Source organism: Orcinus orca, chromosome 12 (assembly GCF_937001465.1).
Source record: "Orcinus orca chromosome 12, mOrcOrc1.1, whole genome shotgun sequence".
Taxonomy (NCBI): Eukaryota; Metazoa; Chordata; class Mammalia; order Artiodactyla; family Delphinidae; genus Orcinus; species Orcinus orca.
The window spans coordinates 54,528,123-54,545,896 of NC_064570.1; the positions used below are offsets into that span (position 1 = coordinate 54,528,123).

Here is a 17,774-nt window from a genome sequence, read left to right on the forward strand (position 1 = left end):
GTATAGAGTATTTTTGCTGCTCTAGAAGTCCTCTGTGCTCTGCCTATTCATCTTTGCCCCACCCCTGGCAACCACTGATCTTTTTTATTGTCTCCATAGTATTTTCTTTGTCCATTTTTAACTATGTATTTTAACTTGTCCTTATTGATCTCTAGGAGCTATTTATGGATACTTCTATAAATCAAGAAATGTGAAGGTCAATAACTGAGCCAGTTATTTCTATAAATGTATGATCTGGCTTTCCCACTTTATATAACGATTTAAAATTGGAATTCTTCCCTGATTCTTTTAGTTAATTAGGCCATGAAAAGAAACAAACAAAAAACTACATGATAAGATGGCATGCTCCACTAAGTATACAAGAGATTATCTAGAAAAACATTTTCTAGAAATCTAGAAAAACTGCTTTCTGAAATCACTCTTGGCCATCTTCAGTGGTTCTCTACTCTCCAAGTTATTTTTTTCTGTGTCACAAATTTTTTCTTGAAACTTACACTTTCATTCCAGAGGTAATAGTTGGATTTTGAGAATGAGTGTATTGCATTGTAAAAAAAACAAAATACGTGAAGTTATTGTATTTTGGTTGAATTTTAATATTTGAAAAATAATTTTTAAATCCTAAGTTATATCCTCAATTATGTATTTTAAAATTAGTTTTAATTAATCATTTCATATATTTTGGTGGTTCAGAAAATCTATTATTTAGAAAATCCATTGGATCTAAAATAGGACATTCTATCTGCTCATAAAATCTTCATTAAGAATTTGATTTCTATTTATAATTTCCTTTTTTCTCCTCTCTCTTTCTGATGTATGACTATGTACATTAGGCATGAGTATGATTTTTATGTGTTTATTTATATGCTAGTTACGATACATTTCAGATCAAATATAAATTGTGATAAAATTATAGTAAAATCTAATTTTGTCAAGTGAACCTTATTTGAAAAAGACTCTCAGTGGGAAATGTTTAATTTTATTAACCAATTTTTAGAAGAGTGTAAAGGAAATTTGGGAAAAAATAAAGGAAACAATCTGTTTTTAGAACTTACTTAGCTACAATGAATTGGAATTTGCTAGTTTCTTTATCCAAATATATCATAAGCTGAGAGCAAATAATCCAGTTTTAGGATGATGGGTTTAGGGTTTAGATCTTTATTTGTAGAAGATGTTTATATTGCCTGGATGAATTCTTATTAATGTATGCATTATATTTATATTCATATATGTATATGTAGTTAACAATTTCTTCTCTTCCCTGTTTTAATCAAGTATTTTCTTTATGCTCTTTGTCCATTAGTAGATTGTTATTTAGTCTTTTTGAAATTACATTAGAGATTATACTATGGACCCATAACTTATTAGTTACTTTAAATTATTACTTTTGTTACTACCTCACATTATGAATTTTATTGCACTTTAATTCCTTTGCCACTACCTCACCATTCTCTTCACTTGTCATCTATTTTAATTTCACATACACTTGCACATTACAACATAGTATTATTTTAAATAATATTAATTTCAGTTTAGCTGGATATTCACCCTTTCCTATGTTCTTTCTTGTTTTAATGTGCTTCTATTTGGAATCATTTTCTTCCTTCTGCCTAAAAACACTTCCTTTAATATTTTCAATGCACAGTTTTTTACTTATCTGAATATATTTTGTTCTTTATTTTGAAAGATATTTTCTCCAGGGAATAGTAGGGGAGAAGATAATGAAAGCTAGAGATCTTGAAATTTTTAAGTGGAGAAATAAGCCAACACATACTATGGGAGAATGTGATAGCTTTGCTTAATTTTAAACCTAATGTTGGTGTTGCCAGGAAACACAAGCTACAATAATAATTAGTATCTCCTTCTCCTCTTGCTAAACTTGCTTTGTGGCAATTTTTCATATTCATTCTCTCTCCCTCTCCCTCCCTCCCTCTCTGTCTTCATCTCCCCCTCCTCCCTCCTTTCTTATTTCCTTCCCTCCCTCCCTCTCTCAGTGAGAACATAAAGTTGCCTGAGTTTGAATATTTTATTCTCCCACATAAACAGCTAAAATCAGAGGTAAATCAGTCTGCACTAGCTAATAATTGATATTTTCTCTTTGTTATAACAAACTATGTACTCCTGATGTTGCAGAATTTTTAAAGCATTCAAATATAAGAAAAATACTGAACAGTTTTAGAGTACATTTTCTCTTATCTTGAAATAAGGACATTCAGCTTTTGTTTGTTGTCTGTAATGCTATATTGATGGATTACTGTTTGTTGCCAAACACATTTTCACAGAGTAGATTTTATCATAAACAACTTCAGCTATGAAAATAAAATAGTTCAAATTTTACAATGTCAAAGTTTTGTTTAGGGAAACAATTTTACAATCAATATTCTTGACTTTTAACAAGCTTGATTTAAATAGTGCTGAAGCCTATCCCACGTTGCATTCTAAACAAAGTAGAGTTTGTAGTTTTTAGTTAGCTTACATCTTGCATTGTTAATGTTAACAGTGTTGTATTATGTTGCTTTGGCTTTTAGCTATATGCTATTATTTCATTATTACTTACAACATTGCTTTTGGATTAACTTGATGCCTACATTTATTCAAATAATTTGATCTTGTACAAATAAACCCATGGGAATCCAAGGAATTGGATAGCAATAAAAGGGAAGTAAATTATAAGGGGAATTTTGGAGGATAATAAAATATGTAATTTTCCAGGTAACACTAACATACATTCATATCTCAAGAACAGATTTTTCAGTCCAATGTTTATAGTCTCTTCTTTTTCTTTCAGCTTAATTTAAAATGGTTTAAGTCTAGTTTCATAGTAAACTATCACCTCTGACTTTAGAGCATGAAATCAGTACCTATGAAAGAGCCAGAAAAGTATGAAATATCCTAATAGAAGATGAACTGCTTTCCATATTCTTTTCTTTCAGTGGAATATGCATTGCCTGATTTTTACAAGCCACGTGCAGTAACAGGGCAGGTGACATACCACTGAGATTCCTTTCCTACTTCTCAAGATTCTTATTTATTTCAGAGATTGCTCGGGTGATACCTCAGAGTTACAGCTGTATGTTCTTCACCATTTAAGTTCAAAGAAATGCCTGCTGAAAAGCCAGTCAGCTTAGCCCAGGAGGGTTTTCAAACCAGGATTTATAGATTCTACTTAACATATATTTTGACTCAAGAGTTAATATTAAAGTAGACAATGAAGGAGGACTAGCTGGATGAGTTTGGCTCAGAAATAATGAGTTTTATATTTTTGTCATACTTAGTGATTTCCTTCTACTATAACGTTTTGAGTTTCCTTTATTGATTCTGACTGAAACTGTTGGGTTTCTCAGGGACTGGCCCTTGGAATTATTCTTGCCCACTATATACTCTCTGTAAAGGGTGCCATCCTTTCACAAAGATTTAAATACTATATTTATGTATATGACTTCCAAATTCATGTCCTCAGCCAAAACCTTTAATCTGAGCCCCAAACTTGAATATCCAGTTGACTGCTGTTCTTGATATCTCCAATCACATGTCTTCCAGAGATCGCAATTCAGATACCACAAGTCTAACATGTATAAAACAGAAATCTTGATTTTTTTCACCAACCTGTTTCATACTTCATGTCCCCCTCATCAAGTTAAATATTATCACTATTCATTCAAGCAGGAAACCTAAGAATTGAATTATCTGTGAGTCCACTGTATCTCTGTATCTGTGAATCTGTTCCTTTTTTGTTATATTCACTAGTTCATAGTATTTTTTAGATTGCACATATATGAGATATCATACAGTATTTGTCTTTATCTGACTTATTTCACTTAGCATAATAACTTCCAAGTCCATCCATGTTGTTGCAAATGGCAACATATTCTCCAGGATAAACAGTAATTTTTTCTGTATCAAGGAGTTGAAATAAGTGTATCACAGAGTTTTATGACAGATGGTGAGGTGGAGTGAGTTTGTATATCTCCAAAGAAGATATACAAACTCACTAAGTTTGTACATCTCCAAAGAAAAGAATCAGTGGTTGGAAGCTATAGTGAGGCAGGCTTTGGTTCATTAGGATGAAAATCTGTATTAAGTCAGCAATGTCCAAAATAGTATTTTTGTCCTAATCCTATTCTATAAGCATTTTGACAAGGCATATATATGAACAATTAGTTAATTAAACAGAGGTAATTAAGCCTGACAAATCCTTATGCACTTATGGTAAATATTTTTTCTTCTTACTGGCTCCTCTGTCCCTCCTTACAACATGGCTTCCATAAAGAACTTTTCTCCTGGAAGGTGACCAAATTGTGAGTGGTTTGAGAGGTATCAATAGTAGAATGATTGAAACAGTGAGACAGTAAAAAAGAAGTTAAACTCTAGCAGAGATATTCTGATATGTGTGTGTGTGTGTACAGATGATAGATGATAGGTAGATAGACATATATGTACCTCTGCATCTATGTATGTACCTATATGTCTATGTGTGTGTAATGTTTTTATTTCACATGCATATCAAAAAATTAAACCAGTAATTAAACTAGTAATTAAAACACAAGTAAGATAGTAAATGATAAAATGCAAAATTATCTTCAAGAAAAAGGAAGAAAGAAGGGGAAAACTACCTCAGGAAACATGGGATGATAAATTATACAACTATGCACACAAAAAATTCCTGTGGAAAGGAAAATAAGTTGAACTTGGCCAAAAATATTCATCAAAATAAAACATATTTTCCCTGTACCATAATGCTTTAAGGGAGAGGTTACACTTATTTTGTGTATCTCCAAAGAACAGGATCAACATTTGGAAGTTATAGGCAAGCAGGTTTGGGGTCACTTTGATGAAGTCCTGCTAAGTCAGCACTATATTAGAAAAGGATGAGTGGATACGCAGAGTAGAGAGTTTACCATTGCTGGAAGAATTTGGGCCTGTAAAGGACACTGTCTTCTTGGCATATAGGAGGAATTTCTCTGTTGGGAGAAATATTAGAATAGATGATGTGTAAGCTGTTTGTTTCTTAGTTCACTATTCAGCTTTTCTTAGTAAACACCTTTCCTTCCCATCACAATGTATCTATTCTGTATCAACAAATCACAACACTTAGGCTAGATGTCTTTCTTTAAAACTTTTATACAGAAAAATAAAGTGCAAAGTACTGCATACCATTAACCTAGGAACATTAGAGATATCTTTGGTGAATAATAAAACACACTTGATTACCGATTTCAGCACAGATTGTATGATTTCACAGTTAAGTGATCAAATAGTGAATTAGAACAAAGCCATAAGCAAAAGAAAACTTCAAGCAAAGATTTAAAGTGTTTATAACAGAAGCTAATTTAGCTATAAGACATAGTCTTCTAACTCAGTTAAAATAGGGAATATCTTATGTTTAAAATGTATCCTTTATTTTTTTACTTCATTCTTTAAAGTTTATTGAAGTATAGTTGATGTACAATATTATATAAGTTACAGGTGTATAATACAGTGATTCACAATTTTTAATGGTTGTACTCCATTTATAGTTATTGTAAAATATTAGCTACATTCTCTGTGTTGTATAATATATCCTTGTAGTTTATTTTATACATAACAGTTTGTATCCCTTAATCCCCTACACCTATATTGCCCCTCCCTCCTTCTCTCTCCTGACTGGTAAACACTGTATCTCTGTATCTGTGAATCTGTTCCTTTTTTGTTATATTCACTAGTTCATAGTATTTTTTAGATTGCACATATATGAGATATCATACAGTATTTGTCTTTATCTGACTTATTTCACTTAGCATAATAACTTCCAAGTCCATCCATGTTGTTGCAAATGGCAAAACTTCATTCTTTTTAATGGCTGAATAGTTCTCCATTGTGTGTGTGTGTGTGTATACACACACACACACACATATACACCATATCTTCTTTTGATGGACACTTAGGTTGCTTCCATATCTTGGAAACTGTAAATAATGCTGCTATGCACACTGTGGTGCACGTATCTTTTCAAATTAGTGTTTTCATTTTCTTTCAGATATACACCTAGAGTGGAATTGCTGGGTCATGCGGTAGCTCTATTTTTAGTTTCTTGAGAAACCTCCATGCTGTTTTACATGGTGGCTGCACCAGTACATTCCCACCAGCAGTGTACAAGGATTCCCTTTTCTCCACATCCTCGCCAATGTTTGTTATTCGTGTTCTTATTGATGATAGCCATTCTGACAGGTGTGAGGTGATACCTCATTTGGTTTTGATTTGCAGTTCACTGATGATTAGCAATGTTTAGCATCTTTTCATGTGCCTGTTGACCCATCTCTATTTCCTCTTTGGAAAAATATCTTCAGATCTTCTGCCCATTTTTTTAATCGTTTTTTTTTTAATGTTAAGTTGTATGAGATGTTTATATATTTTGGATATTAACCACTTATTGGTCATGTCAGTAAGCAAATATTTTCTCCCTTTCAGTAGGCTGTCTGTTGTTTTGTTGATGGTTTCCTTTGCCATGCAAATGCTTTTAAGTTTAATTATGTACAGTTTGTTTATTTTTGCTTTTATTTCCTTTGCTTTAGGAGATAGACCCCCCGCCCCAAAATGTTGCAATGATTAATGTCAGAGAGTGTTCTGCCTATGTTTTCCTGTGGAGTTTTATGGTTTCTGGTCTTACATTTAGGTCTTCAAGCCATTTTGAGTTTGTTTTTGTATATGGAGTTAGAGAATGTTTTAATTTCATTCTTTACATGTAGCTGTCCAGTTTTCCCAGCATGACTTACCAAAGAGACTATCTTTTCTCCATTGTGTATTCTTGCCTCCTTTGTCACATATTAATTGACCATAATACATGGGTTTATTTCTGGGCTCTCTTTTCAGTTCCACTGATCTATGTGTCTGTCTTTGTGCCAGTACCAGACTGTTTTGATGACTGTAGCTTTGTAGTATAGTCTGAAGTCAGGGACTGTGATTCCAGCTCTGTTGTTCCTTCTCAAAATTGTTTTGGCTATTTTGGGTCTTTTGTGTTTCCATACAAATATTAATAGTATTTTTTCTAGTTCTGTGAAAAATGCTATTGGTATTTTGATAGGGATTGCACTGAATCTGTAGACTGCCTTGGGTAGTTTGGTCATTTTAACAATATTAATACTTAAAATCCAATAACACAGTGTATCTTTCCAGCTGTTTGTGTTGTCTTCAATTTCTTTCATCAGTGTGAAATCGTTTTCTAAGTACACGTCTTTTACCTCCTTAGGTATATTTATTCCTTGGTATTTTATTCTTTTTGATGTGATGGTAAATGGAATTGTTTTCTTAATTTCTTTCTTATAGTTTGTTGTTAGTGTATAGAAAGGCAACCAATTTCTGTATATTAATTTTGTATCTTACAAATTTATGGAATTAATTGATGAGTTCTAATAGTTTTCTGATGGCATTTTTAGGATTTTCTATGCATAGTATCGTATCATCTGCAAACTGTGACACTTTTACTTCTCTTTCTTCTCTGATTGCTGTGGTTATGACTTCCAATACTATGTTGAATAAAAGTGGGGACAGTGGGCATCCGTGTCCTGTTCCTGATCTTAGAGGAAATTCTTTCAGCTTTTCACCATTTGAGTCTGATGTTGGCTGTGGGTTTGTCATATACGGCCTTCATCGTGTTGAGGTATGTTCCCTCTATGCCCACTCTCTGGAGAGTTATCATAAATGGATGTTGACTTTTGTCAAAAGCTTTTTGTGCACCTGTTGAGGTGATCATTTGATTTTTATTCTTCAATTTGTTAATGTGGTATATCAGATTGACTGATTTGTGGATATTGAAAAATTATTGCATCACTAGGATAAATCCCACTTGATCATGGTGTATGCTCTTTTTAATGTATTGTTGGAGGCGATTTGCTAATGCATTGTTGAGGAGTTTTGTATCTATGTTCATCAGTGTTACTGGCCTGTAATTTTCTTTTTCTGTGATATCTTTGGTTTTGGTATCAGGGTGATTGTGGCCTCATAGAATGAGTTTGGGAGTGTTCCTTCCTCTGAAAATTTTTGGAATAGTTTGAGAAGGACAGGTGTTAACTCTTCTCCAAATGTTTGGTAGAATTCACCTGTGAAGCCATCTGGTCCTGGACTTCTGTTTATTGGAAGTTTTTAAATTACTGATTCAATTTCAGTACTGGTAATTGGTCTGTTCATATTTTATATTTCTTCCTGGCTCAATCCTGGGAGATTGTACATTTCTAAGAATTCGTCCAGTTCTTCTAAGTTGTCCACTTCATTGGTGTACAGTTGTTAGTAGTAGTCTCTTATGATCCTTTGTATTTCCGTGATGTTGGTTGTAACTTCTCCATATTTATTTCTGATTTCATGGATTTGGGCCTGCTCCCTTTTTTTCTTGAGTCTGGCTAAAGGTTTATCAATTTTGTTTATCTCTTCAAAGAACCAGCTTTTAGTTTCATTGATCTTTCCTATGGTTTTTTAAATCTCTATTTCATTTATTTCTGTGCTGATCTTTATGATTTTCTTCCACTAACGTTACATTAGTTTTTTCTTCTTTCTCTAGTTGCTTTAGGTGTAAGGTTGGGTTGTTTCAGACTTTTGTTTCCTGAGGCAAGCGTATATCACTATAAACTTCCCTTTTGGAACTGCTTTAGCTGCGTCCCTTAGGTTTTTGGATCATTGTGTTTTTGTTTTCATTTGTCTCTAGCCATTTCTTGATTTTCTCTTTGACTTCATCAGTGGTCCATTGCTTATTTAGAAAGCATATTGTTTAGCCTCCCTGTGGGGTTTGTTTTTTTTTTTTGCAATTTTTTTCTTGCAGTTAATGTCTATTCTCATAGCATTGTGGTTGGAAAAGATGCTTGATATAATTTCAATTTTCTTTACTAAGGCTTATTTTGTGGCCTATCATGTGATCTATTCTGGAGAATGTTCCATGTACACTTTAAAAGAATGTGTATTCTACTGCTTTCAGATGGAATGCTCTATAAATATAAATTAAGTCCACCTGGTTTAATGTGTCATTTAAGGCCAGTGTTTCCTTATTGATTTTCTGTCTGGATAATCTATTGATGTAAGTAGGGTGTTAAAGTCCCCTTCTATTACTGTGTTACTGTAAATTTCTCCCTTTATGTCCATTAATCTTTATGTATTAAGGTTCTCCTATGTTGGGTATATGTATATTTCCAGTTGTAACTTCTTGATTTTTTAATCATTATATATTGTCCTCGTTTGTCTCTCATAACAGTCTTGATTTTGTTTGATGTAAGCTTTGCCACCCCAACTGTCTTTTGATTTCCATTTGCATGGAATACCTTTTTCCATCCTCTCACTTTTAGTCTCTATGTGTCTAGATCTGCTGTGAGTTGCATGTAGGCAGCTTATATACTTGTCTTGTTTTTATATTCATTCAGCCACTCTGTCTTTTTTTTTGTGGTACGTGGGCCTCTCACTGTTGTGGCCTCTCCCGTTGCGGAGCACAGGCTCCAGACGTGCAGGCTCAGTGGCCATGGCTCACGGGCCCAGCCGCTCCGCGGCATGTGGGATTCTTCCCAGACCAGGGCATGAACCCGTGTCCCCTGCATCAGCAGGTGGACTCTCAACCACCGCGCCACCAGGGAAGCCCTCACTCTGTCTTTTGATTGCAAATTTTAGTTCATTTACATTTAAGGTACTATTGATATGTATGTTCTTATTGCCATTTGTTAATTGAGGTTTTTTTAAAAAGAATTTATTTTTGGCTGTGTTGGGTCTTTGTTGCTGCGTGTGGGCCTTTCTGTAGTTGCAGGGGCTACTCTTTGTGGCAGTGCACAGGCTTCTCATTGTGGTGGCTTGTCTTGTGGCAGAGCACGGACTCTAGAGTGCAGGCTCAGTAGCTGTGGCGTGCAGGCTTAGTTGCTCTGCAGCATGTGGGATCTTCCTGGACCAGGGCTCTGACCCATGTCCCCTGCACTGGCAGGCGGATTTTTAACCACTGCACCGCCAGAAGTCCCTGGGGTTTGTTTTTATAGATCTTTATTTTTTCCTCTCTTGTTTGTGGGTTGCCCACCTGGAGTTATGGGACTTGACTATATTCTTAGTCTACCCCTCCTACCTGTCTTGATGTAGTTCCTTTTATGTCTTTAGTTGTATAAGATCTTTTTGGGTAGGATCTCCATCAATGGTTGTTCTGCAAAAGTCTGGTGTGCTTATGGGAGGAGGTGAGCTCAGGGTCTTTCTACTCCACCATTTGGCCCTTCTCCTGTCAGTCATTATATTTTTAAATGTGTTGGGTTTTCGCCATAATACATTTTAGGCTTTCACCCCAATGGTTTTCACCAAGCATTTATTTACCATTAGGAGTAATATTATGTTTTTAGAAAAAAATTAAACCCACACCTAATCATGTATAAGAATCAAAATCCAAAATTGCTTTAAAAGTGAAAAATATTGTTTCTATTTAGTTATGAAAACAATCTTATAATTAGATGCACTTAAAGAAAATAGTCTGCAAGGTAGATTGAATTAATGAAAACATTTAGTCTGGCTCTCTGTCCCTAAAAGGAACTAAAGCAATTTTATTAATCATAATTTTCTATCCTGAAACAAGTCTAGGGAAAATATTTAAATCATCATATTTGGTTAGCCTGAAGCTTCAGTACCTATAACATTCTTCTAATGTTTGCATGGGCAAGTTAGAGGTGGGTATTTGACTGTAGGGACTGCTAAGGCATTTCTAGTGGAATTCGGGATCCCTACATACATTGCGAAAGTCTCCTGAGTCAAATTCCATTTATGTAAAGAAGTTTGATATGGCCTTCCTGTCCCTTTTGCCTATGTGCTAGTTATACGTGACATTTTTCAGACTATAGAAATGTCAAGTTATAGATATCTCTGATTTTTAACAAACTTCACACTGTGACCAGAAATATTTACCATCTCCTCCACTCACAGGACAAATAGCTATTTCAGGTCAAGTTACCTTTTTAATAAAACTTGACTTCTGGCTCAATACGAATTCCCTTCTCTATTAGCTGCAAGCTTTTTAAGAGGTTAAATTTGAGAGATAGATTGATGTAAAAAACCCCACAAAACACCAAAAACTAAACGAAAAACAACAGACACGTGCAATACCAAGGAGCACATGTAATCTTTCTTTAAAGGTTTTTACTCATTTACCCACAGGCACCCACACAAAATGGAAAGCATGATTGCACATCTGATAAGGATGCAAACTTCCACACGTACAAATCTTTACAGAGAGGCCAAAGTAGAAACTGTCTCACTTGAAGTAGCATTGGGATGGGACCTTGACAAATCTCCCTAGGCCACTCTGATTCCTTTTTTTGCTACATTGGGAATGTTTGGAAAACTTTGGCTAAATGCCTGCCTTCTTTAGTGGCTGCATGCTGTTCAAACCCTGAATGTTAAGTGAGACTTTTGAATTGATGGGCTATTCAGGAGTAACATCCCTTTAACAGACTCATGTTTCATTCATTTCTGAAGTATCCTACTGTATGACTCAAATAGATGCACTCTCTTATTAAATCTCCATTCCTCAAAGGCAAGATAGGCTTGTTGTTTTGTATCACCAGTACCTATCAAAGTGCCTGGCATGTAAATATTACAGATTTTGGTTGCACTAAAACACAAGAAGACTTAATTTACTTCTATCGCATTATTATAGGACTTCTATGTGTTTGAACACATGTGGTAATTTTCCATTATATATCTCTATCTTGAAACATCCAGTAAAACAAGTAAAAAGTGCCCTTTCCATATTATTTTTGATTCATTATCACTCATCCTCTTTACTCTTATTTTCAAGGAATTTGTAAATTCTCTGGTTTTCTCATTTTCTACAGCTTGCCCTTCTCTTATAGTTCTATGAATATTTCTTCCTCTCCTCTTTTCATGTATTTACTTTTCTCAGGAAAGAGTCAAGAAGCCACTCTATGGCTTCTAAAATTACTCTGATAGATTTTCAGATTCAGATTTCTTTTTCATACTGTCACCCTAAACTTAAGAACTACTAGACATTAACCTCTTCATCTCCTTCCATCATCTAATTTTAAAGTAACACTTTTCTATTCCACTTTCTGTTTTGATTAATATTGTCTCAGCCATCCACACTTATAAGCAGTTGTTTTTCCTATCACTTATATTTTAAGCTGCTAACTTTTATGGTAAATTATGTAGTAGCTTAAGATAATTTGTTGTTATTCTCACAGAATCCATGGTAGGAGAGTTTGAAAAAGAAATGCATTGTCTCTGTGGTCCGGGCCCAAGATAATTGGTCTAATGGGGTTTTGGAGTTTGTAAATCCAAACCCAACAATATTATAAAAATTCAAATGGCAGCCATAAAAAAATATGTTCAATTTACTTAATATTATAAAATTAAGAAAGGTGATAGTGTCTTTCAATTTTTCATATTCTAACTTTTGTGTTCAATTGTAGTTTTTAAATTTTCTTCATTACTAAAACACCAATTGGTATATATTTGAGCAATTCAAGTTTTATTTTATGGATAATCATGAGAATGAAAACCCTATTTATATTGATATAAAAGCTTTTTCAGATTAACCAGTGTGCATTAGAGGACATGTAATATTGTAGACTTTGTTGTAAACAATGACATTTGCATTTATCTACAACTTTCATTTATAAAATTGAATAAAAGGTAACTAATCACTTAGAGCTGTATAACTATTGTAGGGTCAATATCCTGACATTTCTTTTCCTTTATAAAATATTTTCCTAGCAAAATTTGAAAACAGGGAAACATGAATCCACTAGAGATATCCATGTGTAGTGCTTAGAGCTGACAAATATTTTGTATCTTTTTTGATAACAACTAACTCAACAATAAAAATAATTTAAGTACAATTAAAATTAAGAGGCAAATACCCCTCTGTGGGACCAGGAATATTTCCTTTTTATTTCATGGGTCTTGTTCAAATTTTAATTTCTAAAATATTTTCAGAATGCAATTTCCTCAAGAAATTTAAAATATTGTTTAATAAAAATATTCAATTTTTATATGTATTTTATAAGTATGCTAAAATTCCTCAATAGTTGGTAGAATCTTTTAGGACTAGAGATCAGCCTTGATTATTTATGCTTTACTTATCCCCAGTCCTCTGAACCTAGTGAATTGTGTTTTTCTAGCTCTTAGGAAGGATAAGAAACACTGGACAAATTATAAATTCAAGAGGTTTCTCGAATCAGAAACAGAAGAGCAGGGCAGCCAACTGGGGCAAAACCTAAAGAGAAATTTATGTCAAAATAGAAGAGAAGCAAACATAGCCTTACCTGAGATCCCTGGGATAGATGCAATTAGTTGCCAGATAGAGGAAGTCAGAAAGCACAGTTGATGAATTGGTGGAGGTCAATTGTGCCCTGCAAGAGATTGTAAACCCAGGATGCTGCAGGAATTGGAGGCTGTGCTCCCATCACATTGAACACTGGAGAAACTTCTGAGTGTGTGGTATGGGTTTATGGGTGTGGGAAAGCAGCCACAGTGGGAGGGTCATGAAACTCCACAGGGATACTTCTCCCCTGTCTTGCTTGTGGAATAAGTGTTTATCTATATAGGGGAATGACAGAAAACACTGTCACTCTTCCTAGTGAAAAACGTATTAGAACATGTGGAAGGAAACAGAAAATAACTATTCCTGAGGTAGAGGCCAGAACTATAGCAGGGAGAAGGGCAGGAACATTGAGGAAGCCACACTTCTTAGACAAGGGATACGATACTATGCCTTCCAAAAATTGAGCCTTAATAAATAATGACAGAGAAGGTCTTCCTAATGCTCAACCCCTCCCTCTCAGGTTAACAAATTTGAGTAATAACAGCAAAATATCATTGAGAGAGATACAGGGGAGGGATATGAGGATGGGAGGAAACCCTCTCTGAGGTGTAGTGCAGAGGAAATACCTAAAGTCACGGGTGGAACAAAGAGACAAAAAACAAATAAAACCCCTTTAAAACACTGGTCCTTATCCTGACACAATGTACTGCTTGAGGAATAACAAAACTGTGGTGCACTGAGCATGACATATTAACAAGCCCCAAACCCAGCTGAATTCCTAACTAGATTAATGCAAATCCTCATATTAAAAATATGGCAGAAGGAGACATGTTACTATTCCCAGGCTTAAAAACTGGATACCAAAATAGTGGCATTCTACTCAGTTTATCTGGCTTTCATCAAAAAAATTTGACACACAAAAGGCAAGAGACATACTCGCAAGAGACATACTCCCAAGAGACAAAGCAATTATCAGAATCAGACTCAGATACGACACATTTGTTGAAACTAGCTGACACAGAACTTAAAATAAATATGTTTAAAATATTAAAAACTCTAAAGAAAATGATGAGCAATATGAAAGATCAGATGAATAATTTCAGGAGAGATGGAACCTATAGAGAAGAATGAAGTGAAAATGCCACAAATGAAAAATTGGTGACAGAAAACAAATACATCTGGGGGGCTCACTTATCAATAGATTCACTGTAACTGGTGAACAAATTAGCAAAGTTGAAGTTAGTAGGAACTATCCAAACTGAAACACAAAGAGAAATAAAAACACTAAAAACAAAAAACAGTGCACCCAAGACTATCAATAGTTGACATGTTGAATTAGAATTCATAAAAAGAAACAGGACAGATGAAGTATTTGCAGAACTGATGGCCAAGAATTTTCAAATATGTTATCAGAACACCAATAAATAATGAAATAAAAACCTAAGTATATCACAGAAATTGCTGAAAACAAAAGGCAACAAGAAACTCTTGAGGACAGAGAAAGACATTGTACAGAGGAACAAAACTATGAATTATAGCATACTTCTTATCATAAACTACGTAAGCCAGAAGATGGAGAAACATTTCTAAAGTGCTGACAGGCAAAGATAAACCAAAATTCTGTGATAGATTTGCAATTCATCTATTTCAAAATTGTCTCAAAATAAAAAGTTAAAAATTAAATGAGTCATTCAAAATCAAATGGCCGCCCAATGGTCAGTTTTAGAGGAAACTTTATTTCAAATACTAAGTTACTACCTATTTTAATTCTGTGTTAAATTTGAAGGAATATTTTACTATATGCTGTTAGCTTTGGAGGATATTATTTTTAGTTTGAAATCATAGTGGATTTTGGTGTAAGATTCTTTTCTGAATATTATATGTAGTTTCAACAGGGAACTAAACATTTAACAAAGATAAATTTGTATGGCTCACAAGATATACTACCTAACTATAAAAGTTTTAAAATATATACTGATGAAAATAAAAAAAAATACTATCAAGTACTTGTTTGGGTTTTGGAACAAAGACATTTATATATGACCAAAGTTAAATATTTGCTTTACTTAGCCTTGAGTCCTTTATCTTAGATTTGAAGTTTCTTTCTTTTACTATATTTTCTGTATCTTCCTCAAAATACATATTCTCTATCAGGTGCCCTTACTTTCTTTTCCTCCCTGTTCTGTAAATCCAATCAGCTGTTTAATTACTATGACACTCGCTGGATTATGTGTATATACATAGGTGTGTGTTTCTCCCCTACTTTACTAAGCTTATACTTCATTCTAACACATTTATCCATGTATTCAAGATTACATGATGTCCTTCCCTTATTTTCATCTTCTCCAACGAACCTTTACTTTTCCCATGTGTATATATATACTACAGCACATGAAATGCCACTAATCCATCTGTACCAGCAAAGACCTGGATCCTTTGCTAACTTTGTTTTTAACATCCTGGTCACCTCTGATTAGAAATTCTTAGTTTTTATTTATAACTGAAGCCAAGTCCTCTTAAAACAGTTCCCCTGCTGAGTTTATCATTAACCTCTCTATCCCCAATTTTATTCCCTTTCTTGTCCCGAACCTGTTCCTCTCAAGATTGAGGAATATCAAAGAAAAGGGGGGATTGAAACTGTATACAAGAGGAGACCTTCAAGACGGCAGAGGAGTAAGACGTGGTGATCACCTTCCTCCCCACAAATACATCAGAAACACATCTACATGTGGAACAACTCCTACAGAACACCTACTGAATGCTGGCAGAAGACCTCAGACTTCCCAAAAGGCAAGAAACTCCCCACATACCTGGGTAGGGCAAAAGAAAAAACACAGACAAAAGAATAGGGACGGGACCTGCACCACTGGCAGGGAGCTGTAAAGGAGGAAAAGTTTCCACGTACTAGGAAGCCCCTACACTGGTGTAGATGGCGGGTGGTGGCGGGGAAGCTTCGGAGCCACGGAGGAGAGCACAGCAACAGGGGTGCAGAGGGCAAAGCAGAGAGATCCCCGCACAGAGGATCGGTGCCGACCAGCACTCACCAGCCCAAGAGGTTTGTCTGCTCACCCGCTGGGGCGGGCGGGGGCTGGGAGCTGAGGCTTGGGTTTCAGAGGTCGGATCCCAGGGAAAGGACTGGGGTTGGCTGCATGAACACAACCTGAAGGGGGTTACTGCGCCACAGCTAGCCGGGAGGGAGTCCAGGAAAGAGTCTGGACCTGCCTAAGAGACAAGAGACCATTGTTTCCGGGTGCATGAGGAGAGGGGATTCAGAGCACCACCTAAATGAGCTCCAGAGACAGGTGCGAGCCACAGCTATCAGCGGGGACCTCAGAGACTGAGCAAGAGACAATAAGGCGGCTGCTGCAGCCACCAAGAAGCCTGTGTGCGAGCACAGGTCACTATCCACACCTCCCCTCCCGGGAGCCTGTGCAGCCCGCCACTGCCAGGGTCCCGTGATCCAGGGACAACTTTCCCGGGAGAACACATGACACGCCTCAGGCTGGTGCAATATCACACCAGCCTCTGCTACCCGAGGCTCGCCCTGCATCCGTACCCCTGCCTCCCCCTGGCCTGAAGAAGCCAGAGCCCCCTAATCAGCTGCTCCTTTAAGCCCATCCTGTCTCGGCAGGAACAGATGCCCTCAGGTGACCTACATGAAGAGGCAGGGCCATATCCAAAGCTGAACCCCAGGAGCTGTGTGAACAAAGAACAGAAAGGGAAATCTCTCCCAGCAGCCTCAGGAGCAGTGGATTAAATCTCCACAATCAACTTGATGTATGCTGCATCTGTGGAAAACCTGAATAGACAATGAATAACCCCAAAATTGAGGCAGTGGACTTTGGGAGCAATGATATATTTTTTTTTCCTTTAACTCCTTTTTGTGAGTGTGTATGTGTATGCTTCCTTGTGTGATTCTGTCTGTATATCTATCTTTACCATTTGTCCTAGGGTTCTGTCTGTCCATTTCTTTTTTTTTAGTATAGTTTTTAGTGCTTGTTATCATTGGTGGATTTATATTTTGGTTTGGTTGCTCTCTTTCTCTTTCTTTTTTTCATCTTTTCTTTTGAGCCGTGTGGCTGACAGGGTCTTGGTGCTCCAACCATGTGTCAGGCCCGTGCCTCTGAGGTGGGAAGGCTGAGTTCAGGACATTAATCCACGAGAGACCTCCTGGCTCCAAGTAATATCAGATAGCGAAAGCTATCCCACAGATCTCCATCTCAACGCTAAGACCCAGCTCCACTCAACGACCAGCAAGCTACAGTGCTGGACACCCTGTGCCAAACAACTAGCAAGACAGGAACACAACTCCACCCATTAGCAGAGAGGCTGCCTAAAGTCATAATAAGTCCACAGACACCCCAAAACACACCACTGGATGCAGACCTGCCCACCAGAAAGACAAGATCCAGCCTCATCCACCAGAACACAGGTACTAGTCCCCTCCACCAGGAAGCCTACACAACCCACTGAACGAAAATTAGCTACTGGGGGCAGACACCAAAAACAACAGGAACTA

The 17,774-nt window shown here is 36.0% G+C and overlaps 1 long non-coding RNA gene across 1 annotated transcript in view; it reads left to right on the plus strand.

The window, feature by feature from the left end:
• LOC125960729 (uncharacterized) overlaps nt 1-16,250 on the plus strand; it is a 168,759-nt gene extending 152,509 nt beyond the window's left edge. The window contains exon 4 of the long non-coding RNA XR_007470698.1: nt 15,859-16,250. This is a non-coding gene — a long non-coding RNA (uncharacterized LOC125960729). The remainder of the gene's footprint in view (nt 1-15,858) is intronic.
• Nucleotides 16,251-17,774: the final 1,524 nt, after the last annotated feature.